At 44.5% G+C, this 25,851-nt stretch overlaps 1 long non-coding RNA gene across 1 annotated transcript in view; it reads left to right on the forward strand.

Annotated features, from left to right (window-relative positions):
• The first annotated feature begins 3,448 nt into the window (after positions 1-3,448).
• LOC130283260 (uncharacterized) overlaps positions 3,449-25,851 on the forward strand; it is a 105,686-nt gene continuing 83,283 nt past the window's right edge. The window contains exons 1-2 of the long non-coding RNA XR_008846624.1: positions 3,449-3,702; positions 5,089-5,155. This is a non-coding gene — a long non-coding RNA (uncharacterized LOC130283260). The remainder of the gene's footprint in view (positions 3,703-5,088; positions 5,156-25,851) is intronic.

Consider the following 25,851-nt stretch of genomic DNA (forward strand, 5'->3'; position numbering starts at 1 on the left):
GAAGGTTGTTTAAGTAACTTGTGTACAGTAAAATACCAGACTTGGTCGCAAGACTGACTGTCGTGCAGTAGCACACTTTGTTGTTTCAGATCCTGCAACAGTTCAAGATTTGTGCCTGACAAGACTTTGTCAAGAAAAGTTCTTTTGTTTGAAACCAACCCTAATAAGTCATGTTCCCGGCTTCAGCCGAGAGACTCCTTGAGGTAGGAGATTCTATATAAGTATGTACCAGTTCTCTCAGCACCCGTACCCTGAGTTGACTGACCCATGAACTCCTTATGTACATGGACTACTGAGCAGTACATGAACTCTTTTGTGAATATCTAAAGTAATAAATTTTGGTTCAGTAAAAATGGTCATGGTGGTACACTGAGTTGTTGTGGTCCTAATGTGATGGCCCTATATTGTGTTATCAATGTCAAATGTCAAACAAAATGTATAAAGTTATTGTACACTAAAAGTCAATGTGTACAGTCACTTCTGATGTCTGGTTATCTCCTCACAGGGGTTTTTCCTGATACGGTTGGGAGGAGCACATGTCACCCCTTCACCAGCATCTTGTACATGTATAAAGTAGTATGTATAGTACACTAAAGTACACATAGTTGTGTACACAATAAATGTGCACATAGTCATGTACACACAAGTCAAGCATACCTCAGTCACATACAGTAGTACGGTATCACTCACATTACACAGTCTACTAACAGTCATATATCAAATGTATATAATGTCATGTATCATTATGTTCGTGCAAAGGATACTTTCCTGGCAAGAAAGTACTCCTGAAACTAAACTAGAGCACCTGTTCACTATAAGGTAACAGAAATGTCATAACGTTATCTGTATTCCTTATCTAGCATAAATATGTCTAGAATAAACTAATAAAAGTGTTCTTGGGAGATGTGTTTTAAATGCCAAGGGACCCCAGTAGCCAAGGCATTGGGCAGAGAGCCTCAGGCAACCCAATCCACCAGTGTGTAATTCATAGTCATAAGTCTAGTCGTGTATACAAAGTCTAGTATATAGTCTAGTCATGTACAGTATATCTTATAAAGTACATGGTCAAAATGTCATGTCTAGTAAACGGTTATGTAAGTTAGTAAGTGCATAGTCAAAGGTGTTTACAAGTAAAGTAAATTTATATGCACAAGTTATATGTCATCACTAATCCTGTTCAACCACAAATAAGGAGATAAAAGAAAAAAGAGAGGAGGACAGCGCCTCGTGTAATCCTGCGGGTGCAGTGGAAAATAAGGTGAGCTTGAAGGTTGAAGACTCTCACCTGATAGGGTTAGATAATGAGCATATAACCCCTATGTTTTGGGTATATTAGGGATTGCAGGCCGTGGGAGCTCAACCGGGATCCATGGCAACGGTTCCAGTAGTATAAAATTGCAAAGAAAAAAAAACTCCAAAGGATTGGCACTATCCCATAAAAAGAGACAGTGACTGGTATATTAAACACAGTCATACTTTATTAGCATGACAAACAACGGGTGACAACCATAGGCAAGACACGTTTCGGGTATAAGTTTACCCTTTCTCAATTGCAGGTGTCTCAATTGCAGGACACATGCAATTGAGACACCTGCAATTGAGAAAGGGTAAACTTATACCTGAAACGCATCTTGCCTATGGTTGTCACCCGTTGTTTGTCATGCTAATAAAGTACGACTGTGTTTAATATACCAGTCACTGTCTCTTTTTATGGGACAGCGCCAATCCTTTGGAGTTTTTTTTTCTTTGCAATGTTCAACCACAAGTCAGAGTGTGTATGGACAATTTATACAAAGACTCTAATGTTATCTGTTATTTTACTAGCCTGAAATGGACGTTTGTGCAAAAATGCCTCAGGACTGCATCTGGCCCGCGGCCATTTCATTCCTCAACCCGGAAAGAACCTACGAGGACAACTTATGTTAAGTAGGTTTTTTTTTGATGTCCCAGTACAGGACAAGGTCCTGTACTACCCTTAGACCCTGTCTGGTTGAGACCTTCAGTGACCTGGGGGCTCCCCTGTTGTTTCCAGAATGTTGTTTATATCACTTTAATGCCTAGACAGCATCCTTATGTATAGGTAGTACAAAGGTACTACCTGTGTAGAAACCTGTGGTAGGTCTCAAGGACCTGTGTAAGTCTGTCACATGTTATGTTATGCAGTCACATGATTTGTTGTCACATGTTCTCCCAGAGAGCACCAGCTTAATCTATGACCCCCAGCTTGACCAATGGGCTTTAGTCCAGCCCCCCACTATATAAAGGGGAGGTCATTACAATTTCTTGAAGAACAGATTCCATCTGTTACTGAGCACAGCAACTACCAGAGAGCTCAGTGCAAGTGATCAGCATCTGGAAGACCCCAAAAGCTACAGTCATTCTAGTAAGTCTCAAGTCTATGTCTGCTGTCACTGAAACTAGTCAAGTCCTGCATATAGTCAAGTTAAGTCCAATCTCATGTCAAGTTAATTACAAGTATATTGGTCCAGCAAGCTGCGAGGTCCTTCTGGGTCCTGGCCACCTCTCTGGGAAATCTGGCCTTAGATGTGAAGATAATTCCATCTGTCTTATACTCAGTAAAGCCTCCGTTTGAACATAACTGATTGTGGACTCTCATTTCACTACTAGCAACTGGGATAGTGTAGAAACCGGGCGTGTGGTGTTCCGGAACCTTAAAACCACACTGGCGTCATGAACACTAGGGGTTAATACCATCTTGCCCCCTGGGTTAATACCATCTGATCCCACCACTCAGACCGCTACACCCGTGGTCCTGCCATACACACGTGGGTCACCTCATATTGGTCTATCCCTCATTTCAGGTTTCACTTTATACCACAGCTTCTTCTGTCTGCAGATGTGTTGCCAGTCTTCACCTACTGAGATATGATCAAGGTTACAGTACACCTCAATACCCCCACCAATTTATACATTTATATCATTTAAATATTAAATGCATGTATACTAGAATATAAATATATATATATATACTGCATTTAGAAAGAGAGATAAAGTGCATGAGTATGTTTGATGTGTATAATTACTCCCATATTTCTGTGACCTTATATAACTTTTTCGTTTGTTAACTGTTTTTAAATTATCATAGGAATTAAAGCGCTCACCAAATGACCCCTGGACAGATATAATGATCTCTCATGGGAAAAATTGACAGTGTTTTCAAAACGACCCAGCGGGAAGCACATCTGAGGATGGGAACGTGGGGACTACATACAACATCCCTCTTGGAAATAATGATTGGTATCAGCGGATGTGTAGTCCTGTCCCCATGGACAAAAGTAGTTGTAGGGAGATAGGGGGAGATTTATCAAAACCTGTGCAGAGGAAAACTTGCCCAGTTGCCCATAGCAACCAATCAGATCGCTGCTTTCATTTCTATGAAGGCCTGTGAAAAATGAAAGAAGCAATCTGATTGGTTGCTATGGGCAACTGGGCAAGTTTTCCTCTGCACAGGTTTTGATAAATCTCCCCTATAGAGAATGTGGAATACCATATACCAGATATGACATGGACAGTCAGACATTTGAAAAGTGAAGTCTAAATAATACGTTGTAAAGGAGATAACGGAGTAGAAGCCCACCAAAAGCGGAAAAATAACTGAAGATGGTGCAAGCAGCCAAAAGACCCTGTTCACAGGTCCAAAATGTAGACAAAAAGCAGAGCGGTTGCAGCACTCAAAGTCAGGTGAGGTGAAAAAAACGTAGGTATCTTTATTCCATGGTAAAAATACAGACGCAACGATTTGGGTACCTGTGCAGCCTTTCTCAAGCTTTGTTTTTTGCCTAAATAATATGTTGAATATATGTAAAGATATGTTAAACTGTGACCTAAAAGTTTAGAATTCTTTTATAAAACTATGCATTTATATGTCTTTTTGATGATTATTCACCTTTGGTTTGGTATTCAGTTTGTCAAATCCTACACCCCCCCCGAAAAAAAAATTTTTTTTTCAAGAATACAACCCCTCAAGTTACTGCAGATTTGAAGGCAGGTTTTAAAGGGGTATTCCGCCCCTAGACATCTTATCCCCTATGCAAAGGATAGGAGATAAGATGTCAGATCGCCGCGGTCCTGCTGTGGGGAGCCCCGAGTTCGCTCTGTGCGTAATGACGGGCGATACAGGGGACGGAGCTGCGTGATGTCATGGCGCCGCCCCACGTGACATCACGGCCCGTCCCCTTAATGCAAGTCTATGGGAGGGGGTGTGACGACCGCCATGCCCCCTCCCATAGACTTGTATTGAAAGGGGCGGGCCGTGACATCACGAGGGGCGGAGCCATGACGTAACGATGCTCCGGCCCCTGTACCGCCCATCATTACGTGCAGAGCGAACTCGCTCTGTGCTATTATGATAGCGCGGTGCCGTAGCGCTGATCCCAGGGGTCCCCAGCTGCGGGACCGCGGCGATATGACATCTTATCCCCTATCCTTTGGATAGGGGATAAGATGTCTAGGGGCGGAATACCCCTTTAAGGGCACTGGTATCAGTGAAAACTCTTCAGGTCGGTGCTGCACAAAGATGTGTTTTTTGGCCACAATTTGACAAAGTACGCTTAGTCATAAGCTTTGACTTTTGACTACAGCTGCTTCTGTCTGCAGATGTTTTGCTGGCTTTCCATACTAAAATGTTACCAAGGAAACAGTTCACCTAGACACACCCATGAACTTAGATGCCCCCTTGTATGTGTACACCCCAAAATTCACTCCCCTTTGAAACTCTGTCAGGTCTGATGTATCACGTCCCTAAAACAAGTAAGAAGATTTTTAAAACCCCACAAGTAGTTAGTTTATAAACAGTTATGTAAGATACAGGACTGAGAGAAAAAGTGGCCATTACCAGTGATCGCAAGTGTGTCAGGAAGAGTGCAACCTGACTATAAAATAGGGGTGTTCTAGCTATTTTTACACTATCCATTATTTAGCATAGTTTACAAAGGTGTCTTATACTATTAATAAACTGTACAATTTATGATTCCCCCTATGAAGACTGATTCTTTACCACCATCATATTTTGGTACAAAAAATACTTCCCTCAAATACATCAAATGCTTTCCCTTTCCTGCTTTATAGTAGTGAACAGGGCGGGCTTCTAGTTCAGGAATTCATCGGCGCTGACCGGGAGAAGGACATCAGACAGGTAGGATACCTTGACATAGGATTTTATTGTGGATAATGCAACGCGTTTCACCACGCATGCATGGCTTCATCAGGCATCCTTTCAGTACTTATGAGCTTCTGAAGTTAAGGTTGTTCTTTTCTGTCTAAGTCCTCTCTGATGACAGGTGTCTCGGGAAACGCCCAGTTTGGAAGCAAATCCCCATAGCAAACCTCTTCTAAACTGGGTGTTTCCCGAGACAGATGTCATCAGAGAGCACTTAGACAGAAATGAACCAACTTAACTTCAGAAGCTCATAAGTACCTAAAGGATTAAGATTTTTTAATAGAAGTAATTTACAAATCTGTTTAACTTTCTGGAGCCAGTTGATATATATAAAGAAGTTTTTTCCTGGAATATCCCTTTAAGGACTTTATTTTTAAGAATTTGTTTTTTCCTCCTCGCCTTCAAAAAATCATAACTCTTTTATATTTTCATCCACAGACTAGTATGAGGGCTTTTTTGTTGCGCGACCAGTTGTCCGTTGTAATCTCATCACTCACTTTACCATAAAATGTATAGCGCAACATAAAAAATAACATTTGTGTGGAGAAATTAAAAAGAAAACCGCAATCTTGCAAATTTTGGAAGGTTTCGTTTTCACGCCATACAATTAATGGTAAAAATGACATATGTTCTTTATTCTTTGGGTCAATATGATTAAAATGATACCCATGATTATACACTTTGCTATTATTGTTGCGCTTTAAAAAAATCGCAAACTGTTTAACCAAATTAGTACGTTTAAAATACTCCTAATTTGAAGACCTATAACTTTTTCATTTTTCCATATAAGCGGTGGTATGAGGGCTCATTTTTTGCGCCGTGATCTGTACTTTTTATTGATACCATATTTGCTCATATAAAACCTTTACTACTTTTTTAATTAATTTTTTTGGAATAAAATGTTATAAAAAAGCAGCTATTTTATACAATTTTTTTACGTTCACGCCGTTCACCGTATGGTATCATTAACATTTTATTTTAATAGTTGGTATATTTACACACGCGGCAATACCAAATATGTATATAAAATATTTTTTTTTACACTTTTTGGGGGTGAAATAGGGAAAAATTGGACAATTTACGTTTTTATTGGGGGAGGGGGTTTTTTACTTTTATTTTTTTAAACTTTTTTTACTTTTATTTTTACACTTTAACCCCTTAAGGACGCAGGACGTAAATGTACGTCCTGGTGCGGTGGTACTTAACGCACCAGGACGTACATTTACGTCCTGTGCATAACCGCGGGCATCGGAGCGATGCCCGTGTCATGCGCGGCTGATCCCGGCTGCTGATCGCAGCCAGGGACCCGCCGGCAATGGCCGACGCCCGCGATCTCGCGGGCGTCCGCCATTAACCCCTCAGGTGCCCGGATCAATACAGATCCCGGCATCTGCGGCAGTGCGCGATTTGAATGAATGATCGGATCGCCCTCACCTGCCTCTGTACGGCTCCCGGCGTCTCCTGCTCTGGTCTGAGATCGGGCAGACCAGAGCAGAAGATCGCCGATAACACTGATCTGTTCTATGTCCTATACATAGAACAGATCAGTAATAGCAATCATGGGGACTATTCAAGTGTAAAAAAAAAAAAAAAAATGTAAAAGTAAAAGTAAAAAAAATTTGAAAAATCCCCTCCCCCAATAAAAAAGCAAAACGTCCGTTTTTTCCTATTTTACCACCAAAAAGCGTAAAAAATTAATTTTATAGACATATTTGGTATCGCCGAGTGTGTAAATGTCCGAACTATTAAAATAAAATGTTAATGATCCCGTACGGTGAACGGCGTGAATGAAAAAAAAAAGTCCAAAATTGCTACTTTTTTAATACATTTTATTTTAAAAAAATTATAAAAAATGTATTAAAAGTTTTTTATATGCAAATGTGGTATCAAAAAAAAAAGTACAGATCATGGCGCAAAAAATGAGCCCTCATACCGCCACTTATACGGAAAAATAAAAAAGTTAGAGGTCATCAAAATAAAGGGATTATAAACGTACTAATTTGGTTAAATGTTCGTGATTTTTTTAAGCACAACAATAATATAAAAGTATGTAATAATGGGTATCATTTTAATCGTATTGACCCTCAGAATAAAGAACACATGTCATTATTACCATAAATTGTACGGCGTGAAAACGAAACCTTCCAAAATTAGCAAAATTGCGTTTTTCTTTTTAATTTCCCCACAAAAATAGTGTTTTTTGGTTGCGCCATACATTTTATGATATAGTGAGTTATGTTATGACAACTGGTCGCACAAAAAACAAGCCCTCATACTATTCTGTGGATGAAAATATAAAAGAGTTATGATTTTTAGAAGGCGAGGAGGAAAAAATGAAAACGTACAAATTTAATTGTCTGAGTCCTTAAGGCCAAAATGGGCTGAGTCCTTAAGGGGTTAATAGTCCCCATAGGGGACTATTTATAGCAATAAGGGAACGAAAGGAAGACGCATCCAGCGTCCGTCTTCCTTTCGTTCCCTTGTTACTGGCTGGTGCCGTCCAGCACCTGGATCCGTGCTCTGCTGCCCGGGGCGGGGTGAGCTGGTCTTCACTCTGTGTATTTATAGCAATCATTCGATTGCTAATACTGTTCAGTGCTATGCATAGGACATAGCACTGATCAGTATTATTAGTCATCTTCTGCTCTGGTCTGCTCGATCGCAGACCAGAGCAGAAGACCTTTGGAAGCCAGCGGAGGCAGGTGAGGGGACCTCCGGCTGCCATGCTAGATGATCGGATCGCCGCGGCAGCGCCGCGGGCGATCGGATCATCCATTTTAGTGTCCGCAATGCTGCAGATGCCGTGATCTGTATTGATCACGGCATCTGAGGGGTTAATGGCGGACATCCGCGCGATCGGGGATGTCTGCCCTTACGGGCGGGTCCCCGGCTGCTATCAGCAGCCGGGACCTGCCACACATGGCGCGAGCGTAAATGTACGTCCTGGTGCGTTAAGTACCAGCTCACCAGGACGTACATTTACTTACTGCGTCGTTAAGGGGTTAAAGCCTACCAATAGTATAGGTTTCACTCAAAGGTGTAACATATAACTTCTGCACGCCACCACAAAATCTGTAACAGAGCCCTAAGTCTATGTGCCATTATTACGCAAAGGTGCCTTGGGACTCCTTCAGGTACCAGGGCCCAAGTGCAACCGCTACCCCCCCCTATAGTGGTTTCACTTAAACAGTTGTCTCCATGCCTTCTCAATATCTTCAGAGTTACCCAAGTCTAAAATGCTTTGAAAAACCTCTGCATATGTGCACACTGCGCCATTAATTTAGTCTCCAATATTTACTACTGTGCCTGACCGCCATGTAATGCAAGGGTTAACATCCACGCTAATGTGGTTGACCATTTATTCGAATCATTACTTTATTGTGGCTAACCACCAATGTGCCATGCCGGAACACTATTGCATACAGATATGCTGCAGGTTAACATTGCATGGTATTCAGCCATGTTACCTTATGTGTGTTATTTCCCTACTATTACTGGACTTATAGTTTACTGTTATATTGACATACTACCTAGTGTATAGACACGTCTGTACACTTTTGTGAGCAGTCAGCTTAATTCCAGCATTATTTTTAATGCCGCTATATGGATATTATCATGCACTGCTGAGTTCTCTTATACTGTGTTGGCAGTCTACAAGAATCGTGTGTTGTCACCTTCTATCCCTGAGGAGTATTAATAGGCTTATACTGGTATGGTTACTGAATTCTGTGCTTACTCCGCTGCTCAGTGTTTGGAACAAACTGTTCCGAACGCTGGAGCCGGGAGCTCGTGGCGTCATAGCCCACCCCTCATGATGTCCCGCCCCGCCCCCTCAATGCAAGTCTATGGCAGGGGGCGTGACGGCCGTCACGCCCCCTCCCATAGACTTGCATTGAGGGGGCAGGACATGACATCATGAGGGGGTGGAGCTATGACGTCACAAGCTCCCTGCGCCGTCTCCAGCGTTCGGAACAGTTTGTTCCAAACATTGAGCAATGGAGTACCCCTTTAAGCCCAAGTAACTACCGGTAAGAGACCTGTGTATAATATTAATGTGTGTATCTGTATGGGTGGAATGGGACTTCATAACAACTGTCCACACTAAATACTGCATTAAAAAGATATTCAGGGAATTTCGTTTTTTTTTTTTTTTTTTTTTTAATTAAGACACGGCAGAAAAGTTAGTCTAGTTAATAATATACTTACCTTACCTGTGTTTGGTGGCTGGTATCGAATTTCTTTGTCTTTCTTTTACTCGGATGTTTTTTTTTCTACAGCCTACAAAATGAGTGTTGTCACAGACCTTTCCCAGCTTGCTGTGCGGCCTGGTCTGTTGTCTTTGTCTGTGTGGAGACATCCCAGCGTTACCGGTGATGTTACCGGCGCACATGTGCGTGCATTCATTTTCATACAGATCCACAGTTTGTGTGTCAGGTGATGTCGGGCAAGTGATGATCAAATGGAGCGTGGCTCTGCTGCAATGGGTCGAGTGACCGATATGTGGGAGGAAAATAAGTCACCTCCCACTTAGAAATAAAGAATCCTGGGGATTGTAGTCTGATGGAGGCCACAGAATCAGGAAGTAGTCAGTTCCCAAAAACAAGCCAGCAGCATGATGAGGGACACAGGACATGGCCATTCACCACTAACACAAGCACAGATCTTTGGTAAGCATGTCCATTATGGACAATATGTTAGCTAATGTTAACTGTCCAATTGCTTCATTGTAGATTTGGAGCCTGATGAAGGGCCTTAGGCAGAAACATTGCTACATGTAATTCGGCTACAGCCTTGTACAAACTTGATATTGCCACAGTGCTGCCCCCTCTCTTGCTTTTAATGATATTGTCTTGGTGGTAGGCTGACCACCTGGGCCTGGCACCCATATACACCTTTCACCTATATGCACATGTGCAAATCCATTATTTTCTGTGATGTCCCAGTACAGGACATGGTCCTGTACTACCCCTAGGCCCTGCCAGGTTGAGACCCTTCAGTGACCTGGGGGCTCCCCTGCAAGGTCTCCGCTTGTTGTTTCCAGAATCTTGTGTATATCACTTTAATGCCTAGACAGCATTCTTATGTATAGGTAGTTCAAAGGACCTGTGTAAGTCTGTCACATGCAGTCACATGATTTGTTGTCACATATTCTCCCAGGGAGCACCAGCTTAACCTATGACCCGCAGCTTGACCAATGGGCTTTAGTCTAGCCCCCCCACTATATAAAGGGGTGGCCATTACAATTCACTCTCTTGTACCATCAGAATTTACTGAGACAGCAACCACCAGAGATCTCAGTGCAAGTAATCAGCATCTAGAAGACCCCAAAAGATACAGTCATTCCAGTAAGTCTCAAGTCTATGTCTGCTGTCACTGAAACTAGTCAAGTCCTGCATATAGTCAAGTCAAATCTCGAGTCAAGTTAATTACAAGTATATTGGTGCAGCAAACTGCGAGGTCCTTCTGGCCACCTCTCTGGGAAATCTGGCCTTAGCTGTGAAGATAATTCCATCTGTCTTATACTCAGTAAAGCCTCCGTTTGACCATAACTGGTTGTGGACTCTCATTTCACTACTGGCAACTGGGATAGCGGAGAAGCCGGGCGTGTGGTGTTCCGGAACCCTAAAACCACACTGGCGTCACGAACACTAGGGGTTAACAACATCTTGCCCCCGGGTTAATACCATCTGATCCCACCACTCACACCGCTTCACCCGTGGTCCCGCCATATACACGTGGGTCACCACAATCTTGGCGTCACGAACAGGATATGGGTGTGTGCCTTAACCACTCAGCCACCCAGAGAAATCAGTCAGGCCACCCATTAACAGTATGCGGGTGTGTGCCAAAGGCAAGTTGCTGCAAGTCCTACCCCCCAAGTCTGAACTGTGTCTAAGTCAAAATCGCATGCCGTTGCAAAAAAGTGTGCGCCAGCAAAGTGTACGGGACTGTGTCATTGAAATGTGTTTCTGTACTGGTGCTGAAGAAGTAGTGGGGGAGGTAAAAATTGCAGTATTGTCAGTGATAAAGAAGTCTGCAAAAGTTGGATTTCTAATGTGCAAGATTAGAACAGAAGCCATAATGCATGCCAAAATGTCTGTTGTACCTGCAAGGGTTAAATATGTGGTGGAAAAGTGCGCCAAAGGTTCCCACCAGAGCCAGCATCCCGCCCCTTTGGTCGTGGAAACAATGAAGTTGTGTCCAGCCCAAAATGGAACTTAAAAGGTCCGCCCATTGTTGCCAGGGGGCGCATGAAGAGGATGCACCGCTGAGTCACTTTCGTTCCCAGGCCCAGCTGATGACATCCTTCTGGCCAGCGGCCATCTTGTCAGAGACCGATATAAAAGATGAAGCAGAGCCCGACCTCTTCAGTCTACAGGAAGTGCTGGCAGTGAGCAGCAAGAAGGCGGAGTCCGTGCGAGTCCCAAGATAGAACTGAAGGATCAGATGATTGCCGCAGTGGCAGCAAAGATGTTTCACGAGCTATCGGAGGGTCTGCAACAACTGTCCCTCGGGGCCGATGACGCCTGCATGGAGGTGCCGCTCCCCAAGGATGATGGTGAATGGGCTACAACTCCAGCGGAGGAGACACCGGAAGATTCCAGAGGGCCGTCGCCCATGAGATTGTCGCCTCACCACCGCAGCTGGGGTTCCTGGGCTGAGATCCCAGCAGTCTGGTGCCCTGGCTTAGGCCGATTTTTCTACTCCCTCCTCTTCCAGCCCTGAGCCAGCACCCCCAGTCACCACAGCCCGTCCACGGTCACCACCACTCCCTAAGTGGCTTTCCAGCGATGAGCCAAGTCTCATTAAGTACATGCGGGAGCACCTCCTTCCCTTGCCCAGGAAGCCCTTACCCCAAGTCCCTCCAGCCCAGTCCGAAGGGGATAAGAGAGATGCAGAGGTGACCGCCATCATGGAGGAACTGAGGGCCCAAAGGCTACAGAGATATGGGCCTAAGCCTTTGCCCTTTGAGGAAAGGCAACAACAGCAACAGGACACTAAGCAGTTAGAAGCCCTGTTTATCCGCAGACTGGAGCATCCGCAAGAGGTTGAGCCACCCCTAGAGTGCCGACGCGCCACCTTAGTCAAGTTTGTTTGTGTACGGGGATTTGGCACTATCATGGACTGTCACCATGGAGGCATTCTCCTAGTCAATAGGAGAGCTGTAAAGAGAGACTCCCACCAGAAAAACATTCTCTAAGGAGCTTGGAGATTGTTGAGTACACCCCAGTGAAAAGCTTGTGAGGGGAATGGGCAGCTGCTGTCACCCAACCAAAGCATCCTACTCAAATCCCATTTGCCTATTTCCCCTCGGAAGATTGGGACACAGATCCCTTTGTCTCCTCCCTCCAAGTGTTAAAGGAGCAGTCGTCCAGGAGGAGTATCCTGATCCACCAGCGATGGATCCCATGTACCAAAGTCACTCAAGTCAACGTTCCAGTACAGATGTGCTCAGGCCTACTCCTATGAGCGAGGAGGATTGGCCTGACCAACGGGTACCCACGAAAGTGCCTGGGCCTACTCCTGCAGTGGCGGAAGTTTGACTTGGAGAGCAGGCACCAACTAGTAATCCCTCTGTGGCGCAAGCCGCTGCAGTGAAGATGGTGGTTACTGTCAGTCCCACCATCACCAATTCCAGCCTATCCCATGTGTCCTTGGATACCCATGTTGACCCCATGCAAGGGGCCCAGTCTCGCAACTCTAGGTTCATCTCACAGCCTAGGACCCCACCTGGTAGGCGAGACTGGGAAAGAAAAAAGGTTGTTTAAGTAACTTGTGTACAGTAAAATACCAGACTTGATCGCAAGACTGACTGCCGTGCAGTAGCACACTTTGTTGTTTCAGGTTCTGCAACTGTTTTGCCTGACAAGACTTTGTCTAGAAAAGTTCTTATGTTTGCAACAAACCCTATTAAGTCATTGGCCCGGCTTCAGCCGAGAGACTCCTTGAGGTAGGAGATTCTATTAAGCTACATATCAGTCTTCTCAGGATGGGGACCCTGAGCTGACTGAACCATGAACTCCTTATGTACATGGACTACTGAGGAGTACATGAACTCTTGTGTGAATATCTAAAGTTATATATTTTGGTTTAGTAAAAGTGGTTACGGAGGTACACTGAGTTGTTGTGGTCCTAATGTGATGGTCCTATATTGTGTTATCAATGTCAAATTAAATGTATAAAGTTATTGTACACTAAAAGTCAATGTGTACAGTCACTTCTGATGTCTGGTTATCTCCTTACAGGGGTTTGTCCTGATATGGTCGGGAGGAGTACATGTCACCCCTTCACCAGCATCTTGTACATGTATAAAGTAGCATGTATAGTACACTAAAGTACACATAGTCGTGTACACAATAAATGTACACATAGTACATGTACACACAAGTGAAGTATACCTCAGTCACATACAGTAGGACTGTATCACTCACATTACACAGTCTACTAACAGTCATATGTCAAGTGTATCTAATGTCATGTGCGCAGGATACTTTCCTGGACAGAAAGTACTCCTGAAACTAAACTAAAGCGCGTATTCAATACAAGGTAATGTGAATGTCAAAATGTTATCTGTGTCAGTTATCTAGCATAAATATGTCTAGAATAAACTAAAAATAGTGTTCTGAGGAGATGTGTTTTAAATGCCAAGGGACCCCAGTAACCAAGGCATTGGGCAAAGAGCCTCAGGAAACCCAATCCGAAAATGTCTAAGTTCATAGTCATAAGTCTAGTTGTGTATACAATGTCTAGGATATAGTCTAGCCATGTACAGTATATCATATACATGGTCAAAATGTCATGTTATGTCTAGTAAACTGTTATGTAAGTCAGTAAGTGCATAGTCAAAGGTCCTTACAAGTAAAGTAAAGTAAACTTATATGCACAAGATATATGTCATCACTAATCCTGTTCATCGACAAGTCAGCGCGTGTATGGACAATTTATACAAAGACTCGAATGTTATCTGTTATTTCACCAGCCTGAAATGGACGTTTGTGCAAAAATGCCTCAGGACTGCATCTGGCCCCATCGGCCACTTCGTTCCTCAACCCTGACAGAACCTACGTCGAGGACGACTTATGTTAAGTAGGGGGGTTTGTGATGTACCAGTACAGGACATGGTCCTGCACTACCCTTAGGCCCTGTCAGGTTGAGACCCTCAGTGACCTGGGGGCTCCCCTGCAAGGTCTCCCCCTGTTTTTTCCAGAATGTTGTGTATATCACTTTAATGCCTAGACAGCATCCTTATGTATAGGTAGTACAAAGAACCTGTGGGAGGTCTCAAGGACCTGTGTAAGTCTGTCACATGTTATGTTATGCAGTCACAAGATTTGTTGTCACATGTTCTCCCAGAGAGCACCAGCTTAACCTATGACCCGCAGCTTGACCAATGGGCTTTAGTCCAGCCCCCACTATATAAAGGGACGGCCATTACAATTCTCTCTCTTGTACCATCAGTTCTTACTGAGACAACAACCACCAGAGATCTCAGTGCAAGTGATCAGCATCTGGAAGACCCCAAAAGATACAGTCATTCCAGTAAGTCTCAAGTCTATGTCTGCTGTCACTGAAACTAGTCAAGTCCTGCATATAGTCAAGTCAAATCAAATCTCGAGTCAAGTTAATTACAAGTATATTGGTCCAGCAAGCTGTGAGGTCCTTCTGGGTCCTGGCCACCTCTCTGGGAAATCTGGCCATAGCTGTGAAGATAATCCATCTGTCTTATATTCAGTAAAGCCTCCGTTTGACCATAACTGGTTGTGGACTCTCATTTCACTACTAGCAACTGGGATAGAGGAGGAACCGGGCGTGTGGTGTTCCGGAACTCTAAAACCACACTGGCATCAAGAACACTAGGGTTTAACAGCATCATGCCCCTGGGGTTAATACCATCTGATCCCACCACTCACACCGCTACAGCCATGGTCCCGCCATAGACCCGTGAGTCACCAAATTTCCATTGTACTATATTTCAGCAAAATAAAGGTACGGTATTTTTCAGTACTGTAGACCCCAGCACTGTTTGTTTTACACATACTCCAGCTATAAATTTACTATAGTCTTTTTGCCAGTGGTGCGCAATAGTAGGAAAAACAAGATGAATTATTGGAACCGCTGCAAACTTTTGCGCTTGACAATCATAGGTTGCCGATGGGCATATTGCCTATAAATGGTTGACTAAGCTATACTTCAAAGTCATGTCATTGTGAGCAAGTAGCCTTGACAACAAGAGTGCTGCCATTGAGGTGTTTTACAGGAGGTTATTCTTCCTTTACAGTCATCCTTAGCTACAGAGTAATGGAAAAAATTATAAACTTCTTTTCATCCATATTCCATTTATAGGCTCTGTATGTTCCACCATTGACGAAAGACAGCACTAAGATCCAGATCAGTGATACTTATATCACCTTTTTCATTTAAAACCCTTCTTCTTGTGCACAAAAAAAAAAAAATCACCATCACCTTGTCGAATTATCTTCTATTCCCCAATACATTTTGCATCTCAGTTCCTGTGACATTTTCCATGATCATAAGTTTAAATTAGACATAGTAGTCTTACATGTAGGAATATTCAATTGATCCGGCCCCACTAATGATGTGCCGAGGGCATCAAAAAGATCATTCACCTGGCTTCACCAGGTAGCTTCTCTAGCAAAAAAGTCCATATTAGCGGAAAGGAGGTCCTTCCCAGCGTATGTTTCGCTGTGGGGCTCTTCCTCAGGGGTGAAACAGATGAAGTTGTTGGCCCTGATTTACTATTGTGAACCCGACATGTCTTGTCGGGTCGTGAGCCAGATTCTCGCACCTTGCGACAGATTCTGTCTCATTGTGCCAGAAATGAAAAATACCCGACCACCTCTCCATTTTACTGAGAAAAGCGGCGTGTCCCTGACATTTTAACAAAAACCCAACATATTTACTAAGGTTTCCACAGAAGATGGGGGGAATTTCAGCTGAAAACCTGACAGATCAGAGCATTTGTAAAAAAAAAAAAGCTAAATATAGGGAAATGTGGAAAATGTGGGGAAACCTTAGTAAATACCGTAAATGCAGTGGAAAAAAATTGTAGGGAATTAAAACCCACAAAGAAAACTACACAACACTCTTAGTAAATCAGGGCCGTTGTGTATAAAGAGACAGCAAACGAGAAAACATTATTTTTTAGGAGGCCGTTTCAATCATCATTGGTTGAATATTGTCACGATTCGGCTAGCTGGTTGTGGATCCTCTGTGTCAGCGAGGGATTGGCGTGGACCGTGCCGGTAGACCGGTTCTAAGTGGCTACTGGTGTTCACCAGAGCCCGCCGCAAAGCGGGATGGTCTTGCTGCGGCGGTAGCAACCAGGTCGTATCCACTAGCAACGGCTCAACCTCGCTGACTGCTGAGAAGGCGTGGGACAGAAGGACTAGGCAGAGGCAAGGTCAGACGTAGCAGAAGGTCGGGGCAGGCGGCAAGGTTCGTAGTCAATATGGATAGCAGGAGATCAGGTAACACAGGCTTGGACAACACTAAACGCTTTCACTGGCACAAGGCAACAAGATCCGGCAAGGGAGTGCAGGGGAAGTGATGTGATATAGCCAGGGAGCAGGTGGAAGCTAATCAGGCTAATTGGGCCAGGCACCAATCATTGGTGCACTGGCCCTTTAAATCTCAGAGAGCTGGCGCGCGCGCGCCCTAGAGAGCGGAGCCGCGCGCGCCAGCACATGACAGCCGGGGACCGGGTCGGGTAAGTGACTTGGGATGCGATTCGCGAGCGGGCGCGTCTCGCTATGCGAATCGCATCCCCGCCGGCAATGTCAGTGCAGCGCTCCCGGTCAGCGGGTCTGACCGGGGCACTGCAGGGAGAAAAACGCCGTGAGCGCTCTGGGGAGGAGCGGGGACCCGGAGCGCTCGGCGTAACAGTACCCCCCCCCTTAGGTCTCCCCCTTTCTTTGTCCGGCAACTGCTTCACACGGGACGAGGACACCGGGAGTGACTGTAGGGTATCCTCAAAGGCAGGCAGTACAGCAGGAGTGGGAATGGGGAGGGAGGGCAGAGGGTGAAGCTTGGCACGGGGCAGGGTGTCACCAGGACGGGGACCATGAGGAGGCAAGGCACAGTCCTGATAAGCCTTGGGGGGACCAGGTGTAGGAGGAGGCACTGAGGCTTGCCTGACGGGACTGGGAGGGGGGGAGAGGCATTTCTTGTGGCAAGAAGAGTCCCAGTTCTTGATCTCCTCGGTGGTCCAGTCAAGGGTGGGAGAATGAAGCTGGAGCCATGGCAGACCGAGGAGGACCTCAGATGTGCAGTTGGGAAGGACGAAAAATTCAATCATTTCGTGATGGGGTCCAATGAACATTAAGAGGGGTTTTGTGCGGTAACGCACGGTGCAATCCAATCTAACCCCGTTGACCGCGGAAATGTAGAGCGGCTTGACGAGACGGGTCACCGGGATGCAGAACTTATTCACCAAAGAATCCAGAATAAAATTCCCAGAGGCACCAGAGTCCAAGCAGGCCACGGCTGAAAGGGAGGAGTTGGCAGAAGGAGAAATCCGCACGGGCACCGTGAGACGTGGAGAAGCAGACTTCGAACCAAGAGACGCCACACCCACGTGAGCTGGGTGCGTGCGTGCGTTTCCTAGACGTGGAGGACGAATAGGGCAATCCACCAAGAAATGTTCGGTACTGGCACAGTACAGACAAAGATTTTCTTCCCTACGGCGATTCCTCTCTTCCTGGGTCAGGCGAGACCGATCCACTTGCATGGCCTCCTCGGCGGGAGGCCCAGGCGTAGATTGCAAAGGATACTGTGGGAGAGGTGCCCAGAGATCTAAGTCTTTTTCCTGGCGGAGCTCCTGATGTCTCTCAGAAAAACGCATGTCAATGCGGGTGGCCAAATGGATAAGTTCTTGCAGGTTGGCAGGAATCTCTCGTGCGGCCAGCACATCCTTGATGTTACTGGATAGGCCTTTTTTAAAGGTCGCGCAGAGAGCCTCGTTATTCCAAGATAATTCGGAAGCGAGAGTACGAAATTGGATGGCGTACTCGCCTACTGAAGAATTACCCTGGACCAGGTTCAGCAGGGCAGTCTCGGCAGAAGAAGCTCGGGCTGGTTCCTCGAAGACGCTACGGACTTCAGCGAAGAAGGACTGGACTGTGCCTGTGGCAGGATCATTGCGGTCCCAGAGCGGTGTGGCCCAAGACAAGGCCTTTCCTGAAAGAAGGCTCACTACGAACGCCACCTTAGACCGTTCTGTAGGAAACAAGTCCGACAACATCTCCATATGCAGGGAACATTGAGACAAAAATCCACGGCAGAGTCTAGAGTCCCCATCAAATTTGTCCGGCAGGGACAAGCGGAGGCTAGGAGCGGCCACTCGCTGCGGAGGAGGTGCAGGAGCTGGCGGAGGAGATGGTTGCTGCTGTAGCAGAGGCAGAAGTTGCTGTAACGTGGCGGTCAACTGCGACAGCTGCTGTCCTTGTTGGGCAATTTGCTGCGATTGCTGAGCGACCACCGTGGTAAGGTCAGCGAGACTTGGCAGCGGCACCTCAGCGGGATCCATGGCCGGATCTACTGTCACGATTCGGCTAGCTGGTTGTGGATCCTCTGTGTCAGCGAGGGATTGGCGTGAACCGTGCCGGTGGACCGGTTCTAAGTGGCTACTGGTGTTCACCAGAGCCCGCCGCAAAGCGGGATGGTCTTGCTGCGGCGGTAGCAACCAGGTCGTATCCACTAGCAACGGCTCAACCTCGCTGACTGCTGAGAAGGCGTGGCACAGAAGGACTAGGCAGAGGCAAGGTCAGACGTAGCAGAAGGTCGGGGCAGGCGGCAAGGTTCGTAGTCAATATGGATAGCAGGAGATCAGGTAACACAGGCTTGGACAACACTAAACGCTTTCACTGGCACAAGGCAACAAGATCCGGCAAGGGAGTGCAGGGGAAGTGATGTGATATAGCCAGGGAGCAGGTGGAAGCTAATCAGGCTAATTGGGCCAGGCACCAATCATTGGTGCACTGGCCCTTTAAATCTCAGAGAGCTGGCGCGCGCGCGCCCTAGAGAGCGGAGCCGCGCGCGCCAGCACATGACAGCCGGGGACCGGGACGGGTAAGTGACTTGGGATGCGATTCGCGAGCGGGAGCGTCCCGCTATGCGAATCGCATCCCCGCCGGCAATGTCAGTGCAGCGCTCCCGGTCAGCGGGTCTGACCGGAGCGCTGCAGGGAGAGAAACGCCGTGAGCGCTCCGGGGAGGAGCGGGGACCCGGAGCGCTCGGCGTAACAAATATTGCCTTGTGTAAAGTAATGTGCAGCCGACAATGAAAGTAAAGGGCATCACGCGATCATTAGTTTGGCTCGGCCTGAGATTGAGCGAGCCAGTGGATAGGGGATAAGTATCTAAAAGGTTCAATTCCCTGGACTAACCCTTTAAACTACTGGATCTCATAGAATACAATAAGTTCACAAGATATAATATGCATTGCTTTTGTATAGGTAGAGCAGAGTGAAACCCGTGCAACAGTAATAAAGTGCTAGTGTTGGATGTACAAAGTCTTACAGCTTAAAGGGGTACTTCACTGGAAAACATTTTTTTTTTTAATCAACTGGTGCCAGAAAGTTAAACAGATTTGTAAATTACTTCTATGTAAAAATCTTAATCCTTCCAGTACTTAGCTGCTGTATTGTCAGGATTCGTCAGGCTGGAGGTTGATCCTCTGTGTCAGAGAGGGATTGGCGTGGACCGTGCCGGAGGACCGGTTCTAAGTTGCTACTGGTATTCACCAGCGCCTGCCGCAAAGCGGGATGGTCTCGCAGCGGCGGTAGCAACCAGGTCGTATCCACCTGGTAAAAACTAAAATGCTGAAATAAAATTGGCTGCATCCTTAAGGTCAAAATGGGCTGTGTCCTTAAGGGTTAAAGGGGTACACCGGTGGGAAAAAAAAAGTTATTAAATCAACAAGTGCCAGATTAAAAATCATCAGTACTTATCAGCTGCTGTATGCTCCAGAGGAAGTTGTATAGTTCTGTCTGTGTCAGGAACTGTCAGAAGCAGGAGATGTTTGCAGTGGGGTTTTTCTTCTGCTCTGGGCAGTTCCAGACATGAACAGAGGTGACAGCAGAGAGCACTGTGGGGGAGCTAAGGTAATACAGATTTACACGAGCACTCCAGTGGCTTTGGAGCTTTGAGTATATATATATATATATATATATATATATATATATATATATATATATATATATATATAATATACTTAAAACTCCAAAGCCACCACACTATCTGTATATGTTACCTGTATATGATCCTGACTGATATACATGGCTGCGGCTGCCTGATATTATTTTCCATCCTTCCGTCCGCCTGCAGTATGAGACTACAAGTCCTGTCAGTCATTGCAGCTGTTCTTTTACTGCCTAACAGCGCCCTCTCTGAGAGCAGCCCCCATCCTCCTGCTCTGTGAGCAGGGAGATACAGTGTGTGATTGGCTGAGGCTGCACACACCTTCCTGCTCTTAGCACTAAAGAACTCATCAGTGCAGGGCAGAAACCTTGTAGTCAGTGTCTCTCAGGAGGGTGGGGGTTACTTTTAGAGAAGGACTGGGACAGACACACAGTGGATGGCAGGATGATGTCTTTCCCTCACTTCCTGCATGGAAGTGACACTAAAAGAAGGGAACTGCTCTAAATTGCTAAAGAATGATATGTAGACAATTAAAAAGGTTGGTGAGAGGGAAAGGATGGGCTATGGGTTTAGTTCCCCGGAGTACCTCTTTAAGATCCCGAGCTTTTTTACCTGGTAGACTTGAAATACATGGGTGAATGTTTGTAGCTCAGATCCAGTGCTATGATTCCTTTTAAACATTCGTCAAATCTATAAACATATACAATTCATAACCCAGTTGACTAAACAGAACATGACTCCAATTACAAGGACAACAGTAGATCAGTAATAAAACATAAACGACCAACCATAATCCATCAAGATATTGACTCCACAAGACCTCCGAAGGTGTCCTGTGGCATCGGCCATGAAGACATTAGCAGAAGATCTCCTAAGTCGTGGTGTCCATGGATCCGACTTGCTTTTTTTAAGAAAATCCCACAGATGGTCGATCGGATTGAGATCAAGGAAATTTGAGGGCCGAGTCACCACTTTGATCATCTTGTCATGTTCCACATTTCTGAACAATTAGTCCAATCTTTTGTTTCTGCTTAAAGAGGCCACTGCCAATAGGGGATCCTGCTGACATGAAGGGTGGGACATGGTCTGTACAATGCTTAGATAGGTGAAATGTGTTACTGTAACATCCACATGATGCCAGGACACAAATGGGGACATTTTCGTGACACTTTAGTTTTTTTCGGCATCAAAAATGTTTTCTTGGCGCCCCCCAAAAAATTTTTGGCCAACAAAATTGCCGAGTTTAGTGCCAAAATCTGCACTTTTGATGCCAAATTGTAAATCACAGAAAATTCTGGCAGAAGCATCTCACGTAATATTCCAATGATGTAATGATTACTAGGGACCAGACAAGTGACAACTTTGTGGATAAAACATGTCCAGGGGTTAAATGCGAGTACAGGTGCAGTGACCATGAAATAAAATTTTTTTTTAAATTAACATTTGGCAACAATTAATATTTAGATTTCAATAATTGATTAAATAACACTCCCCCCTCCCCAACAAAAAAAAACAAAAAACAACCATTTTAGTGATTTCTATACTACCAAAGAGCTAGTAAAATGTAAATGGACTCTTCACTCTTTGAAAATATTATATAAAACATTATGGGGGTCATATTGAAAAGTCTTCACAAAAATAAGTTTGCATTTGGCGCCAAAACTTTGTCGCAAAAAAGTTTCCATCAGATATTCGAAGTGTTTTACATGATAATTATCCAAGGTTTACACTAGTCACTCCAGATTTGCAAAAAGTGGGCGTGGTGAATATATCCAGCACTGCTGCGGCTGGGTAGCTCAGTGTGTCTGCTCATGACTGCCGGCGGGAAATCCGCCGCTATGAGTGGACACACAAAGCTACCCAGCCGCAGCAGGGAGCTCATTACCGTGACTGCTGCATAATGTATAGGATCACATGGTGGACATCCGCAGCATATTACATGCTGCGCATGTCCGCCAATGCGATCCTACACATTATGCATTTTTTAATTAATTTATTTTTATTTAATTTTTTTATTTAGTTTTTACACTTTTTGTTTTTTTTTACACTTTAATTACATTTTTATTTATTTTTACACTTTTATTTTATTTATTTTTTTATTTTTACACTTTTTAATGCTTTGGAATACTTAGAATCCGTTTTTCATCCAAAAACCTGATATGGGAACTGTATTGCAAAAACATGGTGTGAACCCAGCCTAAGTGAGACGGTGAGGAAACGTAATTCCGTTGACCAGACCGTCTTCTTCCATGATCCAGTTCCGAATCTTGTGTGCCCCATGTATCAACAATCTACCAGCTTGAGTCGCTCGGCTTTAGAACATATTAACAATGTATTACATCCTGATGGAAATTCCGCCAGGAAGAGTCAAGGTCAATCGGCAGACGCGTTCCTTGAATAACATTATCATTATGCCACGTATAATGGAGTCTTGCCTTGTACAGCTCTGCGGTTTAGTGTTTAGCTATTACAACATCAATGGGTTGAAAGGTCAAACCCTCAAAATGTTTCCATTGTTGTCCTGTCATTGTGTTAGGCGGAGAGTAGTACAGCGGGCCGTACAGTTAAGCCATCGTAGACCAGGAGAATTGAAAGCTTTTCCCTTTTTTTGTCTTTGTGGTTAAACTTTGCTCCTTTTAGATTTGGGAAAGTGACGAGCCGCGCGTTGTGCATGTTTATTAATTTCTACTACGTGGTCTTCGCTGCGCTAAATGAATTGCATACATGACAAATGTTCCTTGTTATGTTGCTATGCAACAAAAAATTACCGTGACCAATAAAAGCGCGGACGTTTATGTAAAGCTTTTGTTTGGTGTTCGGCGATGCATAAAATCCAGAGGTGATTGATTTGATATTAAACTACAGTGACACGCGGTTTAAACGGGATGCGGTGCATGGTATCCTACGCTTGTACACTTGTACATAGCTGGTAGTCAAGTGTTTTAGTAACAGATCACTAAGATCAGTGATCTACTGGAGCAGTGTTTTCCGAACAATGGGGGAGATATTCAAAAACTACTGTCATTTCTGTTCCAGCGATATTGATCACACCTTTTTTTTTTCTCCTCACATTTTCAAAGGTCTCTTGTGCTGCTTTGAAAATATGAGTCAATTTTCGTGCCACTATTTTGCTCCAAAAATTTGCTAATTTGCGCCAATAATTTTTTGTTGCCGCCATATTGGATTTTTTGCGCTGACATTGGCAATTTTGGCACCAAATTTTACAACCCAGAAAATTCTGACAGAAGCATCTCACGTAATATTCCATGAATAATTGTGCCCAGACAAGTGAAAAATGTATAAATAAAAAATTTCTAGGGCTTAAAGTGGGTACTCCGGCGGTAAGACATCTTATCCCCTATCCAAAGGATAGGGGATAAGATGCCTGATCGCGGGGGTCCCACCGCTGGGAACCCCCGTGATCTTGCATGCAGCACGCCGTTACAATCAGTCCCCGGAGCACGTTCGCTCCGGGTCTGATTACTGGCGATCACGGGGGCATCACGCTCCGCCCCCTCAATGCAAGCCTATGGGACGGGGCGTGACAGGTTTGGATAGGGGATAAGATGTCTTAGCGCCGGAGTACCCCTTTAAGTGTGAGTTCAGGAGCAGTAACCATGAAAAAATAAAAATAATAATAATATATATATTTTGTTATAACATTTTCCAATAATAATTATTATTACGACGTACTATTACAGTTCTGGTATCACTGAGCCCTCTAGAATGTAAATTTTTTTTGCAAATGATGGTGAAGGCGACCGCATTGGTAGGGGCTGGATTTTATGACCCTTCACAAATGGGACTGAATGAAACACTGGAATTCAATGATCAAAACAGGGGAGACGATACGTTTGTCAATAAAGTGAAGCGACAAAATGAAAATATTCTAGCTGCTGTCAGCTACCACTAGAGGGAGCTTCCTGCATGTTGTTAAAGAGTACCTGTCATGATCTTATTACATTTTAGAATCCTCCCAGCTCACTGCTCCCATCATGATAAACAACCCCCTGCCTTTATTTTTATTATTTTTTAGTTTTCTACCTTGTTATTGCTCTGTATTTTCTGCTCAGTCTCAGTCAGATTCATAGACTGGGAAGGGGCGTTCCCCAGCAGGCGTGACATCATCTGAAGCCATACAGGGGAGCACTTCCTCCCTCACTCTGCTACACACAGCCTAGAGCAGTTCAGTGTGAGATGAGCTGTGATTGGCTAAGGCTGCACACACACACCCTCAGCATTTTCTGATTTTGGACTTCTGCCAGGCCAGCAGGAGTCCAAAGTCTGTGCAAGAAATGGGAGGGGGGAAATGGGCTCTGGGCAAGTAGGGAGACACCTAGTGGCAGCTTTTTTAAACACAAATAAAAAATAAAAAAAATTCATTTTTTTTTTTAACTAAGTACATTAGAAAGATTTTTTTTTTTTCTTTTTACCATAAGGAGTCCAATAGCAAAAATTAGTTTTAATGAGAGTGCCCATTTAATTTATGAACACATAACACATTATCCATTGAGCTCTCTCTTCTGGTGGCTGTAGGCAAATGTTAGTGTTAAAATGTAATGCAATGTCTGCTGGGGATTTGGAGTTCTGTATCAGTAAAATTCAATTTTTTCCTCTGTACGGATGTATTAGGTGTAGATTTTGGACATGGTGTAGGTGTGTACCAAAGTAAAAGAAATTATGGATTACGATCCACTTGTTGATTGGCAACCCTTGATGAATGACCTCTACGAAGAGGATTTGATGACGTTCTGACGTACACGCGCTTCATTTACGACAGCGGTCTTAAACGGTGGCCCTCCAGATGTTCCAAAACTTCAATGCCCAGCATGTCCGGACAGCCGTTGGCTGTCCGGGCATGCTGGGCGTTGAAGTTTTGCAACATCTGGAGGGCCACAGTTTGAGACCACTGATTTAGTATATTACTCCTGATCCAGAACTCCTTATATATATGTATCAACTGGCTCCAGAAAGTTAAACAGATTTGTAAATGACTTCTGTTAAAAAATCTTAATCCTTCCAATAATTATCAGCTGCTGAAGTTGAGTTGTTCTTTTATGTCTGGCAACATTGCTCTCTGCTGACACCTCTGCTTGTCTCGGGAACTGCACAGAGTAGAAGAGGTTTGCTATGGGGATTTGCTTCTACCCTGGACAGTTCTCGAGACACATGTCATCAGAGAGCACTTAGACAGAAAAGAACAACTCAACTTCAGCAGCTCATAAGTACTGAAAGGATTAAGGATTTTTTTAATAGAAGTAATTTACAAATCTGTTTCACTTTCTGGAGCCAGTTAACATATAAAAAAAAACTTTTTTCCCTGGATAACCCCTTTAATGTAACTTCACATTACGTCCTTATTTTGGGCTTTATGTACTGTGTACATATATGCAATGTTTTCCTACATACACCGGAACTGTTTATAATACATTATGCAATGCACATTAATGCAACTTAATATTATATATTTTTTTTTATTCTGGGTAAACATTCTTGTATGTGTGTATATGCGAT

This window comes from Hyla sarda, chromosome 7 (assembly GCF_029499605.1).
Source record: "Hyla sarda isolate aHylSar1 chromosome 7, aHylSar1.hap1, whole genome shotgun sequence".
NCBI classification, from domain to species: Eukaryota; Metazoa; Chordata; class Amphibia; order Anura; family Hylidae; genus Hyla; species Hyla sarda.